The following is a 20,745-nucleotide window of genomic DNA, read 5'->3' on the forward strand; positions in this document are numbered from 1 at the left end:
CGCCGCAGTGCGTGTAAAGTGAATGTGCAGCGATCAAAAAATTTTTTTTTACTGCGGTGGGGCAGGTGTGGGCGACCAATCAGGCCTGATCGGGCAAACGCTGCGTTTTGGGTGGAGGGAGAACTAAAGTGACACTAATACAATTATAGATCTGACCGTGATCAGTTTTGATCATTTCCAGATACTATAAAAGTACAAATGCTGATTAGCGATACGCTAATCAGCGAATAACGGACTGCGGTGCGGTGGGCTGGGCGCTAACCGATCCCTAAACTACCTAACCAAGGGGCCTAAACTATACCTAAAACCTAACGGTCAATACCAGTGGGAAAAAAAAGTGACAGTTTGCACTGATCACTTTTTTCCTTTCACTAGTGATTGACAGGGGCAATCAAAGGGGTGATCAAAGGGTTAATTGGGGTTCAGGGGGGTGATCTGGGGCTAAGTGTGTAGTGTTGGTGTACTCACTGTGTAGCCTGCCCCTCTGCTGGATCCAACCGACGAAAAGAACCAGCAGAGGAGCAGGCAGCCATATAACAGATCATATTTACTAATATGATCTGTTATCTGGCGCTCTGATTGGATTTTTTAAAAATCATCAGCTTGCCAGCCGCGATCATTGGCTGGCAAGCTGATGACGATTTACTCCTTGACGAAATGCCGGCCCGAACTGCGCATGCGCGGGCCGGCATAGCGCGTCATCTCGCGTCTCGCGAGATGACGCGTATATGCGTGACTCTGCGCAGCGATGCCGCCTCCGGACCGCACATCTGCGTTAGGCGGTCCGGAGGCGGTTAAGAAAAGAGCGGATTCTGGCGATATTCTTGAGTTGCAGACGACAAAAGCATGTAAGGGATTAAATATGGGGAACAAAGGAAAGATCAGAGTCAACAGTGGCCCCAAGACAATGGGCATGTTGCACAGAAGTTATGATAGTGCTGCAGACCGAAATTGAAATATCAAGGTTAGGTGGGTTAATAGATGGGGCAAAGACAAGAAGTTCAGTATTTGAGAGGTTCAGTTTTAGATACAGAGAGGATCTGATGTTAAAGACAGCTGCCAGACAATTACTGGTGTTTTGGAGTAAAGCAGGGCCGATGTCAGGTAAATAAAGTGTATAGTTGGGTGTCGTCAGCGTCAGTATCGAAAATAATCTGATAGTGTGTCCAATGGGGGCTGTGTAGAGGGAGAAGAGTAGAGGACCTAGTACTGAGCCCTGAGGAACGCCAACATCAAGAGGAAGAGAAGAAGAGCCGGCAAATTATACACTAAAGGAGCAGCCAGTGAGATAGGAAGAGAACCAAGAGAGAGCAGTGTCCTTAAGGCCAATTGAGGAAAAAACTGAACGCAATCGAAGACAAAACTGACTGAACTCGCTTTCAAAATGGTGTGTTTCACTGAACACATCCAGAGCCAATCCATCACACTCGTGTGAAAGAGGCCTTAGGCCACACTATTTTCTAGAAAAGTCACACCTATTTTCAAGTAAGCCACACTCCCATAGCAAGCTAGGTACAGAGGATTTCTGTATCACTAGGTATGCCGAGGCTTAAGCTCGCCATGTGATGCACCGAAGACCTAATTTGCATTTTAATAAAAACTTATTTTTCTCAGGTACAGCGCAACAGAGATTCACTCAGCAGGATCAATCGTACAAGGCATTATACCTGGTTTAATAGGGTTGATCCTGCCAACTGATGTTCTTTAAAGTTTTACATAGCTCATTTACTTTGCACCAAAACTTAAAAAGAAAAAGCACCCAAAATATGTTGATGGGAACCTTGGCAGTAGCAGAAGGCAGCTATGTTCAATTACAGATGCATGAGCAGATAATAGCCTCTATCAACCCAGTGAATGCAATACTGCTTTATGCTAGGATTGTATAGCATAAAAAAATTCAGCCCTTGAAAACTCACCTCGTAGATCAGCTTCTAGGGAAAGATTTTTGACATAGTAAGTACTGGCAACTTTTATTTAGTGTCTTTATGTTTTCACGTAAAGAGGTTCTCTGCATGGGTGGACTGAGAACTTAAAGAGGTATTGCCTTCTTGGACAATCGTGGCATATTGCTAGGATATACCCCCATTGTCTGATTGGTGCAGGTCCCACCCGGACCCGCATCTATCTCGTAAACGCAGCCGAAAACGAAGTGGCAAAGTGGTGTCCGGCAGTGCTGGGTCTAGACACCACCAAGTGTTCCTATTGGCTAGCCGAAAATAGCTGAGCGGGAACGCTTGGCTGTTTTTGGAATTCCTATAGAATTCAACAGGAGCGCACTGCACTTGCATGGCCACCACTTCCATTCACTTTTATGGGGCTGACTGAAATAGTTGAGCCAGTGCTGGACTATTTTTGGCAGCCCCAAATAAAGGAATGGAGGGCAGCCAATAGCAACCCCCACCTATCAGACAAATGAGACATATCCTAGCTATATGCCCCTATTGTCTGAGATGGGAAAACTCCTTTAAACTGGCCCTTAAAAATACCTAAAAGTGGTTCCATGTTGTAGACAGGTCCAATTTGACAGAAGGTGAGGCAACAGAAGTAGACAGGGCATCCAATACTGTAGTGTAGAAGCAAATACTACCCCAGAATAACCAAATAACTGGCACCCTCTCTTCAATGTTCAACTGTATCACTGTCCTGAGGACTGTGATACAGTTGAATTCAGGTGGCCTCCTGCGGCCTTTGGCCAGGTGCATAAGAGGATCAGATCATTATGTAACTGGCTGCCGGCCAGGAGAGGGGCCTAGATGCCCCACCTGGACATTGGCCCACCGGGAAATTTCCCTGTAGGGTCTATGGTTAGTCTGTCCATGGTTCTCTGGGACTATAAAATTGATGGCCTATTCGTAGGATAGATCATTAGTGTGTAATTATTGGGGATCCATCTGAAGAGACCCCACCTGGCATCAACAATAATGGGACAGACTATGGACAATCCACTTTGCCGATATAATCAATGAAGTGTCTGTTCTGATATATGGGGTTCCCATAGTCCACCAATCAAATACTGATTACCTACAATCATTCTAAAGTCCTGGAAAACCCCTTTAAAGGGGTTATGTCACTAAAGCAAGTGACATTTATCATGTAGAGAATGGCACTTACTGTAATGTATTGTGATTGTCCATATTGCCTCCTTTGCTGGCTAGATTCATTTTTCCATCACATTATACACTGCTCATTTCCATGGTACCGACCACCCTGCAATCAGCAGTGGTCATGCTTGTACACTATAGGTAATAGCACTGGCCTCTCTGGTGGCCTGGACCATGGGAGCTCACATAGGCTGGTGCTTTTTCCTATAATGTGCAAGCACGGCCACCACTGATGGATTTCAGGGTGGTCGTAACCGTGGAAAAGAAACAGTGTGCAATGTAATGGAAAAATGAAACCAATGAAACTTAAGCAGGAAAGAATCATGACTTTAGAACTAGCAAAACCATTAACAGATTTATTTAACCAATCACTGGCAACAGGAGTCGTCCCAGAAGATTGGAAATTAGCAAATGTTGTGCCCATTCACAAGAAAGGTAGTAGGGAGGAATCGGGCAACTATAGGCCAGTAAGCCTGACATCAATAGTGGGGAAATTAATGGAAACCATACTTAAGGAGAGGATTGTGGAACATCTAAAATCCCATGGATTGAAAGATGAAAAACAGCATGGGTTTACTTCAGGGAGATCATGTCAAACTAATCTTATAGATTTTTTTGATTGGGTGACTAAAATAATAGATGGAGGAGGTGCAGTAGACATCGCTTATCTAGACTTTAGTAAGGCTAAATATCAGGAAGTATTACTTTACTGAGAGAGTAGTGGATGCATGGATAGCCTTCCTGCAGAAATGGTAGCTGCAAATACAGTGGAGGAGTTTAAGCATGCATGGGATAGGCATAAGGCCATCCTTCATATAAGATAGGGCCAGGGGCTATCCATAGTATTTAGTATATTGGGCAGACTAGATGGGCCAAATGGTTCTTATCTGCCGACACATTCTATGTTTCTATATGTTTCTAGATGGGAAAAATGACGAATATTCTAAAAAACTAATATATAGCAATATAGCGAATATTTGAAAAACTGTCTAATAGTTGTAATTTTTTTTTCTCATCTGAGGTTCAGATTGGCAAAAACTTACAACTATAAAAAAAAAAGATTATAGCACTATATTAGCTATATTGCTCTACATTAGTTTTTTTTGAATATTCGCTATATTGCTATATATTCTTGTTTTAGAATATTACGAATATTCTAAAAAACAAATATATTCGATAGTGCTATATATTCGTTTTTTTGAATATTCGTAATTTTTCCCATCTAAAGTCATGATTCCTCCCTGCTTCTTGCTTGTGGGCCAATGACTCATTGGCCCACAAGCAAGAAGCAGGGAGGAATCATGTTTTTACTCGGCAATTGAAAAATTTGCAATAAAAATTTGCATTACGAAAATTCTCATTATGAAAACTTGCATTACGAAAATTCACATTTTTGCATATAACACGATCATTACCTTGCCGATTTTTCATGTAAAACAATTGTAGAATATATTAAATATTCGAATTTGCGACTATTCAACGGATATTCTACAAAATATTGGCGAAAAATCGCAAATTCTAATATGACCCCTGCCGCTCATCACTATTCTAAATATGTATGGAAACACTGTGGTGCACATATTGAGTATAGTGTACATGTGTCACTATGCCTAATTATTCTCTAGGTCTTTTCTTGCTGAGAACCATGATAATGAACATGTGTCTTTTAGTTGCCATGGCAATCTTACAGCATGCAAATTGATTTAACACTGAAATAGCTCTTGTAGGTCTGGTTCTTAACAGTTGTCTCCTGCATGTCTCTTAGTAGAACATGTTTTTACCACCCGTCACAAAATCACTTGTTCATTATCAGTGTCACTGTATGGCAAAGACACGCAAACAACAGAGAAACAAACAAAACCTAAACCATTCGGCATATTAGAAGCTTCCTAATGATGATCCCACAGCCCATATACTGAACCTGCAGACAGGCACTGTCAGGGCCATGAGCCATAATTGGTAGTTACAGTTGTACACACTGCATTACACACCTTAACGTGCACTTCCAATAATTACTATAGTTCTCTGTAGTTGTGGAGAAAACTCCAGCTTACCGGAGCTTTACTGGATGAGGAAACTGAAATGTTGAGTCTGAAACATGGGCATGACTACCAGAGTAGTGGCCATGGTGCCCAACATCTAAGGGGAAACGGTTCTACTTGTAGTGATAAAATGTGCCATGGAAAGTTTAATACAACCTTGCGGAGCAAACATCCGCAATATCTGTTCTGGACAATATCCAGTGCCCTAGAACAAAATCAGAGTTTTGTCTGAGTGAGCGCATGTGTGAAAACAGAGTACACACCCTGGGGGAGGTTTATCAAACTAGTGTAAAGTAGAACTGGCTTAGTTGCCCATAGCAACCAATCAGATTCCTCCTTTCATTTTTTGTGAAAAATGGAATCTGATTGGTTGCTACTGGCAACTAAGCTAGTACTACTTTACACCAGTTTGATAAATATTCACCCCCTCCCCCATGCCTAGGCAGCCAGAACGGTTCCTCTAACCTCTAAAATGAGAACTTGACCTACAAGGAACTTCTCCGGACTGATAGCTACATATATGAAAGGGCAACTCTGGACCTGATATTCTGAAATTTTTAGGGTTTGTGTGAAACAGTATAAGTTTAATATGGAGCCCCAAGGTTACTTCTTTGCATTATCATTTCTGTGTACCATAACTGTTTGGATTTTTGAATTTTTCTTGTGGTGTGACATCACTACATAATTCCTGTACGGTGACATCATATGTGCATTACACATCACTGTTTGTGTAATTTCAGTGTTGCAGCACCACTGTGTAGATTATTCCTGGGCGGTGACATCATTCTCTTTATTATATCTGTACTGTGACATCACTGTGTGTATTATGCCAGTAATGTGACATCACTAGGTGCACTCACCCTATACTGTGACTTCCATGTGCACATTATTCCACTATCTGCATTATCCCTGCGCAGTGACATCAATGTGTGCCTTAGCCTTGTGCATTAGGGAGACTAACCATACACTTTTCTGTAGTTGAAATTGGTCATGATGGAATTTGACCCCATTCCAAGTTTTACTATTGGGCCCCATGTCCTATCTTTGTCCGCAACATGGCAATCATAGACCCATTGAAGTTAATGGGTACACACTGAGATGCGGGATGCACATAGCCTTGTCCTTGTTTTGCAGATTCGCTGTTTGCGGTCCTGTAAATTCACCCTTACAAAAATAATATATGATTGAATTCCTTTATTTCCTATTGTTAAATAGAAGCAGAGCTTTTTCCTATTACTCAGTGTAGTATTTTGGAAGCAAAAACAAGACATATACAGTATGGAAGTCATTTATGAAATCAGATATGTCAGCTTTATGGTGTAAAAAAAACTTGCAAGTCATGGCAACTGCGACATTTCCATGGCAAAGGCAACATTTTTTGCTAACTTTTGTGATCCTCACCACTTTTCACAGTGGTCTATTTTTAAGAGCTATAAGTGAGATTAGACCTGGATTAATGGCTCATTTACTATTTTGCAAAAGTCCCAAAAAAGGCTGCAACCCACACCTGGCAAATCCCTGGTCTACTTTTATACCTAGGGGTGTAAACCACCTTACACTCACACCACATATATTATTAAGGTGCTCCAGTTCATAAATTTGGTGCAGACACACAAAGCAAAGCTAGACTTAAAGGGGTTGTCCGGGTTCAGAGCTGAACCCGGACATACCCTTATTTTCACCCAGGCAGCACCCCTAAAGTTGGCATCGGAGCATCTCATGCTCCGATGCGCTCCATTGACCTGCGCTAGATTGCGCAGGGCATGGGTTCTTTTGCTTACAATCACACACTGTCGGGCGGAGGCTTCCGCCCGCAGTGTGTTCAGTGACGTCACCGACTCTGATGGGCGTGCTTTAGCTCTGCGCTAGCCGTTTTACTGGCTAGGGCAGCGCTAAAGCCCGCCCATCAGTGCCAGTGACATCACCAGGCTTCCTGACAGCCCCATGTAGAGCCCAGTTCGTCACCCGAACTCCAGAAAATGCCTTTGCCATGCGCGATTTAGCGCAGGGCAAAGGAGAGCATCAGAGCATGAACTGCTCCGATGCTCAAGTCAGGGGGGCTGCCGGGGTGAAAATGGAGGTATGTCCGGGTTCAGCTCTGAACCTGGACAACCTCTTTAAAACTGAACCAAAAACAACTTTAATTGATAAATGACCACCTATGTGTCCTTCCTTAACGTGTATCTAAACCCAACAAATCCAGAGACGTGTGACGCAAGTATACCCCTGACGGATGCCAACTTTCACCTATGGACTGCCATGTTAAAAATGGGTAGGTCAGCAATATATGAATCCTGTAAAATCCCTTTAAATGGGGTTGTCCCAGATCATTATTATTATTTTTTAAATTAGTAGGTACAGTGTTCTAATAATCAAAATAAATCATGCCTAACTCCCCAGACCCCTTCCATTCCAATGCCGCCCCTCCTCTCCTCCCTACTGCTTTAGCTGCCACTTACTGTTCTGGCTGCAGCAATGATGTGCTGTATACCACACGTGACCTCTGCAGCCAATCACTGGCCGTAGTAGTGTACTGCATGAAAGTGCTGAGGCCAGTGATTGGCTGTAGCAGTCATGTACAGTACAAGGGCATGTTACCATTGCAGTCAGAACGGCAAAATCCGGCATGGAGGAGAAGAGTGTCAGCGTTAGAGCTAAGGGGGTTCAACGTGGTAAGTTTAATATTTTTTATTGTTACAACAATGTCCTTGTCAATTAAAAAAAAACATACTTTGGACAGCCCCTTTAACATGTGCCTTAAAGGGGTTGTCTCACTTCAGCAACTAGCATTCATTATGAAGAGAAAGTTATTGTGTATTGTGATTGTCCATATTGCTGTCTGGATCCATTTTTCCATCACTTTATACACTGCTCGTATTCATGGTTACGACCACCTTGTAATCCATCAGCAGTGGTCGTGCTTACACACTACAGGAAAAGGCGCCAGCCTATGTGCCCTCCCATGGTCACAGCTGCGAGAAAGGCAGGAGTTTTCTAATATAGTGTACAAAAATGACGAGCGCTGCTGGATCACAGGATGGTACTCATGAGCCCTGAAAACGACCAGTGTATAATGTGATGGAAAAATGAATCCGGCCAGCAAAAGAAGCAATATGGACAATCACAATACATTAGTAAGTATCTACATAATGAATGCTAGTTGCTGAAGTCAGACAACCCCTTCAAAAATAGATATATTTATAACCTTATTTATGCAGAATACCCAAACGTGTCCCCATTAACATGTGAAGGCTTTTTACAGTTTGCCTAGCATTAATCAGGCCATTATGCACGTAGGTATGCAGCACAACATCCTTCATTCCAGCTGAAGCAATTTTTATTCAGGTCAGCAGTGACCATGTGAATTTCATGCCATTAGGTTACTAAACACTTTTAGCTCGACATAATTTGTGTCCAACATTGAAATCAGTTTCATTCGGATGACATAATTAAATGAATTAACAGAAGAAGCAAGTGTAATTTAATAAGAGGGATGAGGGCAGCGTGACTGGAGCATGGTGTATAAAATCGTCTATCCAGCCTATCCTCGTGGTGTGGTAGTAACTAACCAATCTACATAGAAGGATATTACTATTGGTTTCCTAAAATATACAGAAGCATGCTTTTGACAATATATTAGCTCACTACATGATGGACATGTACAAAATATCGTCGTGACTGGTCTTTGTAAACAATGATTTCTGATTTATGTCGTTTCTATATATCTAATGTGGTGTTTTTGGTTTTAGAACTCAGGGATATTACTTACTATTTCCATATTACTTTATATAATAATTTACCTATTCTCAGACAAAAATGTATTAACATAAAAAGACACCCTATCTATCCAAGTTTTATCCGTACACTAAAATGTTCGATGTGAGCTCCATTGGTGATTAGCGATAAGCGGCAGGGGCAATATTCAGTTTTGCGATATTTCACGAATATTTGGTAGAATATTCGTCATATATTTGCAAATTTGAGATTATTTTCTTGATTGCAAAAAATCGGCAATGTAATATTCGCTTACTGTGCGCAAAATACAGGCGTGGGTCACTATAGCTACATTTTTCATGCTGCTAGAAGTTTCCTGAGACTGGAGAAAATGGTTGGCACGGCAGAACATGACAACAGCTTTATATGCAGATAGAGTGCTCCGATATATTCGTGATTGCAAAATCGGCACCAATGATGTGAATATTTTGGCGCAATATGTGCAACTTCACATTTTAGCAGGTCTAACTACTTATTACTGATTGGTGCACTAAGTATTGTTGTGAACTTGTGACATCACAGCACTATGTCTGTAGCATGTATATATGGACAGCAGAAGACTCAGCTACACTATATCAGGATATAACCTACACTGACTATCTCCCACTAACTATCTGTAATATATATATATATATATATATATATATATATAAGCTATCTAAGGTCTCATTCAGACGACCGTATGCTGTACGCAAAAATGCGGATCCGTTTTTTTGCGGACAGTTCAGCATGTTTGTAAAAAATGGATAGCATTCAGTATTTTTGTGGACCCATAGACTTCAATAGGGCCATGTCCTGATTTTTACGGACAAGTATAGGACATGTTTTATTCGTTTTGCGGAACCGTGGAATAGAAAAGGGCCCCATAGAAGTTAATGGATCAGCATCTAATCCGCAAAAAAACAGATCCACATTTTTGCGGATAGCATATGGCCGTCTGAATGAGCCCTAACTAACTATCTAATGTAATGAGTGGAAAGCACAGAACACAGCAATAACACTGCTGTCTCTCAGAACTCCATAAAACTGCAGAACATGGCTGCTGGGGAGGTTCTTATATAGTAAGGGGCAACTTTCCTATTGGTTGCTAGGGATGTTGCTAAGCTCAGACAAAGACATTGCAGCCCTCTCATTGGCCCACAAGCAAGAAGGGAGGTTACTAATGACAAAAAAATCTAGAATATTTGAAATTACGAATATATAGCACTATATTCTAAATATTTGCGAATTCTCGAAGTTTCGATATTTGTGATTAATATTCGCAATTTGAATATTCGCGCCCAACACCATTGGTGATATGGCAAGTGACTAGGCAGTAGTCCAATTCTGTCTAGATGTCTAGATGGGGCCAGCATATCTTCTGATATAGAGTGCACTTTTTGATGCATCATCTCATGTTTTTGAGAGGGGGAAGAAACACTGAGTTCTTGATGTAGCCCCACAGAAGAAGTTGCAGGGTGTTATATCTGATGATCAGGTAGGCCAGTGCAACATAAGTGAATCATTTATTCCAGGGCAGCCGATCGAACATTCAGGTAGAGTTTCATTTAGCTGGAAATTAGGTGGAGCGCCATCCTGCTGATAGACTAAATTTGGCAGGTCTTTTTCAATAACCTTGCAAAATGTCACCAAATTGCAAGATGGGCCAAACCCTTTAATATTTCCAAATAGGAGCCAGTGACCGTCTCCTTGGAAAATAAAAGGGGTCATGGACTTTCTGCCTGCTCATTGCACTGAACATGTGTCACGGCGGGCGTGCACTCAGATTAACAGGCTCTAGGCGAGAGACAGGGGAAGGGTCACCTCCTAGCTAATCCCTGACCTCTTTCCCTGCACTGCTCAGCCCACATGCAGACCTTAAAGATAGGTCTGATGTGTCCTCGTGCCTTGGCTGACAAAACCCTAAATTCCCTGAGATGGTGAAGAGGGGAAATAGGAGCAGCCTGCTCACACAGAACCTGGATGGGAGAGATGACACAAAACAACCAAACTAGAATCACACTTATCTTTCTGAGCTGGAACAGACAGACAACCTTCCTTCCTAGCTTCCAAGACCACAATAATTAGTATAATCCGCTCAGAGAACTGGGCTTGTGTGCTATTTAAACTAATGACCCCATCCAGTGCACCTGATGAGAGGCGGATCCAGCACAGCTCCAAAACAAACACTAAACTCGTGCTGCTATCCTGGCCGACCTCCGCACATTGTCAGAGTGGGGCATGACAACATGTTTACTTTGGGCGAGTACCTTCATGGTCATGTGGGTTTTCTGAGCCTCAGATTCTAATGTTGTGGTGATTGACCTTCCCACTTGTGGTGAAAGATCGTCGCTGAACACCAGCCTGTCAGTGAATTGTTCCTCTTCCAATTTGCCCTGAAGTCAGTACAAATGCTACAGCATTTAGTTTTGTCATCCGGTTGCAGAATTTGAAATGCAGACAGTTACGTAATATACACCATACCATGGTTTGTGGCACTTTGTGCCATACTAGACTTAGTTGACCAGTCACAGCACAGCCTTCATTTTTCAAGAGCAGAATTCTTTTACTTTAACTACAGGCCTTTACTTTTGTATCATCCTTTTTTAATCACCCTGAATTTGGATCTATGCATATTCCAAGGCTATGGTTATAGTATTTTCACCATGCTATGGTCTTCCTTGGGTCATTGTAACTTGAAACCGCATTCGTGATACAATACCACAGACACTCCAATCTGCATCATGTTTGATTGCCATTCATGCACCAATTGGCAGTAACTACTCTCTACAAATTGAAGAGAAAGTTCATTCCAGCCTCCGGATAAAACAATGTAATCCTTTATTGAGAAATAGTCATAAAATCCAGGTATGCCAAACACATAGTGCACAGAAAAACGCACCTCCTGTGACGCGTTTCGGATGTACATAATAACACCCTTAATCGTAGCAAGGTGGTGTGAATACTGGTGCTGCTAATATCTGAGGTTGGGGCAGAGCTGAATTCAATTAATTAAAAAATTTGATACATGTGTGACCCTGACTAACCTCAGATACAGCAGACACAACCAGCAGTATACATAGGAAAAACTTAAAAACAAAAACAAAAAAAACACACACGTCCACCAAAACAGGTAAAAATCAATTATGTAAAATAAAATCTTGCTTGCCGTTTCGTCCATTGGGTACACAGGTATCCAATTTGAATATCCATCTAGCTTCAGCATTTAATAGTCTGTGGTGTGCATCTTCGCCTCTGACTGGCAGAGTCACCTTTTCAATGCCTTGCACCTCCAAGTGTGAACTGTTACCTTCATGCACATGGAGAAATATGATAAGAAACAGAAGATATATGTTTTAATGTTTTTTTGTTCTTATTTTCCAAATTGGTACCATCTGATAAGTGTCTGCGGATTCTGATTTTCAGTGGTTCCGCTGTGCAGCCCACATGCGGTAGGCTGCAGGTTTTGTATGTGATAAGGTATATTACATTATTGGTATTACAGTTAATATACTGTTTGATTTTATGCTTGGTACCATTGGCTGAAGAAACAAAATCTTTGGATGTTTTAATCACACTACAGCATGTGCATCGGGTGTGTCCACACCTGAAGGAGCCATTATACTGTAACCAGGTGGGCTAAGCAGAGCCACCAGCCCTGTCTACAAACAGACTGGGGGACAGTATCTGTGCTAGAGATTTAGATTTTTTTGGAATACATTGAACGCCACCTTTGATGACTTCGGAGAAGCCAGGATCAATGTTTAGCATCGGTAAATATTTCTTCACAATACCAATGATTGCTTTAAATTCACAGCTGTATGGGTATGAGAAATACACCAGTTTAGCAGTTTTACGGTGCTGTACATTGACTGGTCTATTGGAATATAACAAATCCATTCTATTTTTTTACTTTACTATGTTCTCTGCTCTATTTAGCATCCATGAGGGATAACCATGATTGCTCAGTATGCTCCTAATGTGAACAGACTCCTGTTTAAAACCATCATCAGTAGAGCAGTTCCTTTTGGGACGAGTAAATTCACCAATCAGAACTGACTTGATCGTACTGAATGAGTGACAGGATTATGCGTGCAATATAGTGTTGAACGCTGTACTTTTCCTGTGGGTTGCACTTATGACCTTTTGGGTCATCCAGTTTATTTCTAAATATAAATCCAAAAAAGTGATATGTTCCTAGTGATGGTAATGAGTAAAGCTAAGGTTAAAGGGGTTATCCCATCATAATGATCACTGTTAAATCTGTTAATGATTTGACAGTGATCATTTTTGCAAATATACTTGATTAACAAATTCCCGCCGTTTAGGATAAAATTCATCCCCACTTACCTTATTGTTGTGACTCGGTCCCCCCTAGTTACAGCCACCGCTCTTCTCCAAAATCCTGATGGCCGCGCTTGCGCAGAAGACTCCTTCTTTTCTCCCAGCCGGGTCGCTCGCTGTCCTGAACGCGCACGCTGCCGCGCATGCACGACGGTGACTTCTTCACGGCCAGAATAGTACAGAGCTGCGAATGTGCACGCCGGCTCTGTACTATACTGGCCAGAAATAAGTCACCATGGCGCATGCGCGGCGGCGTGCGCGTTCAGTCCAGCGCATGGCCCGGCCAGGATAAGACTTCAATCAAGATGAAGCCCGTCCCCAGCCAGAATCCAGGAAGTGAACAGCGCAGTGGTAGCAGGTAAGTATAAAAAGGCAAAGTGGGATAACCCCTTTAAGAGTGTTTCTATTCAGGAAATGGGTTAACTCCGGTATGGCCACCACATCGTCACACCATATAAACAGAAGGTCATCGATGTAGTGACCATACCAGAGCAGCCACCGAGCAAAGGGGTTAGCAAAATCCTCTCTACAGTCCAGTCCATTACTACATGTTCTGGACTGATCTTTACCTCTACAAGGATGTACTGCTTGGTTGGACACTAGGTGAGGGTTGTGACAGACTCCCTGGTTCCCCGACTGGGCCCCTCTGTCAGTAATATGGCGTCCCAAATTGTAGGTATTCCATCCGCTGTTATCATTACCCCAAGAATCAGGCGGCACTCATTTTGAGGTAAGCAAAATGACCAGAGCCTTTATTAACATAAAGCATTTGAGTTTTATAGAAAGAAACCCACCCCCTCCCGTTCTAGAAAGAACCGGTATCAACTATTTTGTAGAAGTCCGATTTGTCCCAATACACATTTTGAGTTAACAGGGCAAACATCATGGCACAGAGTCTAACAATGGGCTGATTAGTTTAACAGATAGGTGTGGATGGGGGAGGGGGGGGGGTGGTTGGATAAACAAATAGACATACACACAGTGCGTTCACCTGCACCCACAATAAACAGCATTCCCCAGCGTTCGAAATACACAGCCTGGATTTATCACAATACTCTCCCCCGGTTCCATAATCTGGAAGACCCGGCTACACCCACACGGGTCAACCAGCGGATGTCCGTGAGCAGAGTTCTAGATCTTAGTTTGCCGGGAAAGCCCATCCACGTTGCCATTCTGCTTTCCCGGCCGATATTGCACTATAAAATTATAAGACTGCAGGGCAAGACTCCAGCGCAACAAACGTCCGTTGTCTACGGAGACTCTGTTGAGCCAAATCAGTGGGTGTTTGGTCAGTGAGCACTTTGAAAAATCATCCATACAAATACGGCTGTAGTTTCTAGTTTCTTCAGAGCCCATACCAGCGTTAGGCATTCCTTTTCAATAGCCACATACCTCACCTCCCGGGGAAGTAACTTGTGGCTGAGGTAGGCTACAGGGTGCTCACTGCCATCGGCGCCCACCTGGCTCAACACGCTCCCAACTCCAAAGTAGAGGCATCTGGGTCCCATCATCGAATGTAGAGCTCGTTTGTCTGGACTGCTGCGGGGTGGTCACCGGATATGCCTCGGATGAGGACTCTGCTACGAAGGATGAAGCCAAATTCCCCAGATCATTTCCGAGCAGGACGTCTGCATCACCCCAACCTCCAGTTCACGGTTATCGGCACCCCAGTCCAGGTATACTCGGGTGGTCGGAATTCGGACGATTTTTCCCCCTGCCACTCGTACTGTAATGGCCCGTCCTGTATGGTCGTCAGATCTCACTATCCGCGGCTGTACTAGTGTGATGGTAGCTCCACTGTCTCGGAGCCCTTGAGTGGGGCGTCAATTCACTTTTACCGGTTGCCTATGGTGTTGGTGGTTATCTAGAGCGGCTGCCTGCACAGTGTCCACTTCGTGGAGCACCTCAAACTCCTCCTCGTCCCATCTTCCTACCATCATTACCGGGGACTGCTGCTCTCTGGGGTCCCACTGTAGCTCGGTTCCACTGCGGAGACCTTGGGCACTTTTGGGGCAGTTGCTCCGCATGTGTCCCACCTGATTGCATGTATAGCGCCTTCTCCTATCCGATCAGAGAGGAGGAGGGTACGAGAGTGGTGGACGGTTTGTTGTTACCAGGGTAATGCTCTACAAAATGGGCTGCTGCTCTCTAGGATCCTGCAGTAGCTCGGTTCCACTGCAGAGACCACGGGCGATTTCGGGGGCAGTTGCTCCACATGTGTCCCACCTGATTGCATGTATAGCACCTTCTCCTATCCGATCGGAGAAGGGGTGCAGGCGCTGCCCAAGGAGGAGGGTATGAGGGCGGTGGACAGTTTGTTGTTACTGGGGGACGAGGTATCACCGCCTGAAAGGGTCTGCTGACTAGTCGAGCTTCATGTCGAGGGGGCCTCCTGGTATCAATATACTGATTTGCCAGGACTACAGCTTCATTGATGTTAAGCGGTCCTTCACCCAATCCCTAATTTTGGCCGTTGGTTACATTTTGTGCCTCCGCACCGCAAAAAGATAGAACTTGCTCTATCTTTTTGCGGAACGGATGGATCGCGGACCCCATTCAAGTGAATGGGGTCACGATCTGCATACGGCAGCCCCGTATTTATTTTTTTAACAAATAATGCTTATCAGCAGGGCTATCATCCACTGTATTACATGAACCATTTTGTATGACGCTTAATTATTATTGCATTTAGATAAATGCACAGTATATAGGTTGATGTGTAGCATCTTCTTATAGCGTTTTTATCATTGGTTCTATTTAGCTGTGCAGACAAAAGCAAACATATTTAAAGTGGACCTAAACCTGTATTTATTTTTTAAACTGATACAAATAGCCTAATAATATTTTTATTATATATTTTATTTAATTATTTTATTGTTTTACTAGCAAAACAGGTCCCCAAAGTTTGGGCCTGTCTGCAGAGCTTTTAACTGCAGCGCATACAGAAGCCGTATACTATAGCCATGTATGCGGTATACGAATTCTGTGTTCTATGATATACTCTGTAGTGAGCACCGTACTTGAAGGAGCACACATAGCTGCTTTTGCCTGTGCCCAGGTGTAGACTGGGAAATGAAAGTGGCCCTGGAAAAAAAACAAAAAATAAAAAGTGGCCCTATGCTGTAAGCAGGTCAAAACTGACCCAAAAAGTTGGCAGGGACAACACAAGTATGCAGGGCCTGCTATACCACTGTAGCGCAAAATACCGCTCTTAGCAGAACCAAATGTCACTGCGCAGCAGAAAATACTGCCGCCCCTACCACAATATTCAACTGTATCTCCATCCTGAGGATGGTAAGACAGTTGAGTTCAGGAAGGCTTGGGTGGCCCCCTGAGCATCAGCCCACCAAGAAATTTCCCAGTAGGGTCTAAGGCCAATTTACTCCTGCCTGTGCCTGCTTTAGCAGGCGAGGACAGGTAGGAGCTTTGCATAGCACATTGCATTATTGCTCCTGCTCTGCTAAAGCCTGGCACAGCACACTGGCATAAGGTTTCCTGCACTGGTGTGCTATGCAGAGGTTGCTCCTGCCAGTACAGTGCTCTCTGCAGCGCATATTGTAGAACACAGAATCCATACACTGCATTCATCTATGGTGTATAGATTCTGTATGCACTGCAGAGCAAAGAGCTACAGAAAGCCTGTTTAGGTAGAAAAACAATAATATAGATAAGAAACATATATTACAAAAATTATTATTACGGTATTTGTAGCAGTTTGCAAAATGAATGATCCACTTTAAAAATACTCTCCTGATCCATCGACTGTTTATTACATGCAGTAAATATAACAGACCTAAAATAAATAAAATCCCTAAAATTTGCAATATTTATAGCTAGTATCTTGCAGGTATTCTGATTTCTATTTGCAGTGTGTTGCATCAGACCTCAAAGGGAAATTCAGTTCAGCCCGTGCTGTAGACACAGGTTATCTGCAGCATACTCTACTTAGTAATATAAAAAGCAAAGTGACAGTAACTATAGCAACCATAGTAACCATATGATCGCCGAATGTGCTCGGGAGTCATTGAAGAAAATATTCAGGATTGAAAATGCACGAATTTTTGAAAAATCATTTGTTTTTATTATTTTGTTTGCATCATATTTTTTACCTCTTTAGGAGCTGATAAATATGAAGTTAAAGTGAAGAACATGGAGGAATTAAAGGGGTTATCCCATGAGTAATGTAAGAAATGAAAATCAGATATCATATGGTAGAAAGTTTCTTTCTAACAAACTTACAACTTGCCCTTTACCACACAAGGATCCAGAGATCTCACCATTCATTGCTCCAATTGCTCTGCTAGATTTATTTCATGCTGGAAGCTCTGTGGTTGGGTCCTTTCTCAGGGGGCAGGTCCTTTTGCTGCAGCTGGCGGTAAAAGGAGCATGTACATCCACCTCAGTGAGGTGGACAGAGAAATTAGAAAACGAGCAAACAGTAGGTAGCACTATACATATACATATTAGGCTACTTTCACACTAGCGTTCGATCTGATCCGTTCTGAACGGATCCGATCATAATAATGCAGACGGAGGCTCCGTTCAGAACGGATCCGTCTGCATTATTTTAGCATATAACAGCTAAGTGTGAAAATAGCCTCGTACGGATCCGTCCAGACTTTCAATGTAAAGTCAATGGGGGACGGATCCGCCTGAAGATTGAGCCATATTGTGGCATCTTCAAACGGATCCGTCCCCATTGACTTACATTGTAAGTCTGGACGGATCCGCACGCCTCCGCACGGCCAGGCGGACACCCGAACGCTGCAAGCAGCGTTCAGCTGTCCGCCTGTCCGTGCGGAGGCGAGCGGAGCGGAGGCTGAACGCCGCCAGACTGATGCAGTCTGAGCGGATCCGCTCCATTCAGACTGCATCAGGGCTGGACGGCTGCGTTCGGGTCCGCTCGTGAGCCCCTTCAAACGGAGCTCACGAGCGGACCGACGAACGCTAGTGTGAAAGTAGCCTTACTCATTGGCTATATATAACCAACTCATTGGCTATACTAAATTTTTTAATAACCGTATTTTTCAAACTATAAGATCACTATAAGATGCACCTAGTATTTGGAGAAGGAAAAGAAGAAAAAAAATATTTTCCATCAGACCCTCATCTGAACCCCAATTCTCAACCAACCCCCATTCTTCATCAGACCTCAGATCAGACCCTTCAACCTCCATCAGCTTAAGTCAGACCCCCCAGGCCTCCCATCAGACCCTCCAGCCTTAGCCTCTCATCAGATCCCCCAGCCTTCATCAGCCCCACATCAGACCCCTCAGCTCCTATCAGACTCAGATCAGAACCCCAATCAGCCTCACATCAGCCCCCTTCAAACCCATAGCCCCATCAGACTCACCAATCAGACCCTATCAGCCTAAGATCAACCCCTCCAGCCCTACTCAACCTCAGATTGGACCCCCCAGCCCCCATCAGCCTCAGATCAGACCCCATCAGACTCAGATCAGACCCCCAATCAGACCATATCAGCCTCTGTGCAGACCCCCCTGAGCCCCACTCAGCTTCAAATCGCATCCCCCAGCCAACATAAGACCTCAAATCAAACACTTAAAAAATAAAATAAACTTACTTTGCCTGCTCTGGACGGCACCGATTACTTATTAGGGGTCCCACTGTGTACTGTGACCTTACGCGCACAGCGTCAGTTAATAGTGCTCGTCTACATGCTCTATGCCGTGCCACTGTGCGCAGTCAGAACAGCACAGCGGGACCTGGAAGAAGGCCAGGGGAGGTGAGTACAGCCAGTGCAGCGCTGGCCTCACCTCCCTGTGCCTCCCACATGCTAATGACTACTTATATAATGGAAGCGCTCATTGGCATTTAGACTATAAGACGCACTGACATTTTCCCCCATTGTTTGGGGGGAAACGCGCGTCTTGTAGTCTGAAAAATATGGTACATGCAATTACAATTCTATTCAGATCCAGGTGATATTTTGAAAAATGTCGAATATGGGACAACCTTTTTTCTTATTAAAGGGAAATACTCAAAACAACCTGTAAAATTCAAATTCCCAATGAAATGAATAGTCATAGTACTGAAAATACTTGAACAGGAATTGATAACACATACAAATCGTGATCAATCTTTGGCAGAAATGCATTTCCATTGAGACTTCATGGGGTGATGGACAAAATCCATACTGATCACTTTAAAGGGGTTGTCCAAGACCTAAAAACCTTAGTAAAAGCAGGAAATGTAGAAACAATGAAACAAATAGCTTCTACTCACCTGGTAAATCCCCCAAATCAGCACCACATCAGTGGTCCCACCAGTCTTTGTAGACTTGTCCTCCTGCAGTGAGGACATGCGATTTATGTGCCTGTGACTACCGCGGCTAATGATTAGCCCAAGGACATGATTGCTAAATGAAGGTAGAGACCAGCAAGGGCTACTGGAGTAGCAGGTTATTTTCTAGAGGAGTATTTATTGATTGTTTTTATTTTACCATACTGTCAGACTTTACTTTTTTTTATTCTAGACAACCCATTTTATAGGTTTTCAGGAGTTGCCAAGCAAAGAAATCTATTTTGTTATCTTAGCCATAATATGCTAGGTTTTATATACAAAGCAATTTCTATATAAATCTTGTAATACAGTATACCCATTTACTAAGAGTATCTTAAAGATTCAAAGCATCTCTCGCACTCTCTCTCTCTCATTCTCTCTCTATATATATATACAGTACAGACCAAAAGTTTGGACACACCTTCTCATTCAAAGAGTTTTCTTTATTTTCATGACTATGAAGGCATCAAAAGTATGAATTAACACATGTGGAATTATATACATAACAAACAAGTGTGAAACAACTGAGAATATTTCATATTCTAGGTTCTTCAAAGTAGCCACCTTTTGCTTTGATTGATGCTTTACATACTCTTGGCATTCTCTTGATGAGCTTCAAGAGGTAGCCCCCTGAAATGGTCTTCCAACAGTCTTGAAGGAGTTTCCAGAGATGCTTAGCACTTGTCGGCCCTTTTGCCTTCAATCTGCGGTCCAGCTCACCCCAAACCATCTCGATTGGGCTCAGGTCCGGTGACTGTGGAGGCCAGGTCATCTGGCGCAGCACCCCATCACTCTCCTTCATGGTCAAATAGCCCTTACTTTCAAAGTTTTCCCAATTTTTCGGCTGACTGACTGACCTTTATTTCTTAAAGTAATGATGGCCACTTGTTTTTCTTTACTTAGCTGCTTTTTTCGTGCCATAATACAAATTCTAACAGTCTATTCAGTAGGACTATCAGCTGTGTATACACTTGACTACTCCTCAACGCCACTGATGGTCCCAACCCTATCTGTAAGGCAAGAAATCCCACTTATTAAACCTGACAGGGCACACCTGTGAAGTGAAAACCATTTCAGGTGACTACCTCTTGAAGCTCATCAAGAGAATGCCAAGAGTGTGGAAAGCAGTAATCAAAGCAAAAGGTGGCTACTTTGAAGAACCTAGAATATGACATATTTTCAGTTGTTTCACACTTTTTTGT

Source organism: Bufo gargarizans, chromosome 4, assembly GCF_014858855.1.
Source record: "Bufo gargarizans isolate SCDJY-AF-19 chromosome 4, ASM1485885v1, whole genome shotgun sequence".
NCBI classification, from domain to species: domain Eukaryota; kingdom Metazoa; phylum Chordata; class Amphibia; order Anura; family Bufonidae; genus Bufo; species Bufo gargarizans.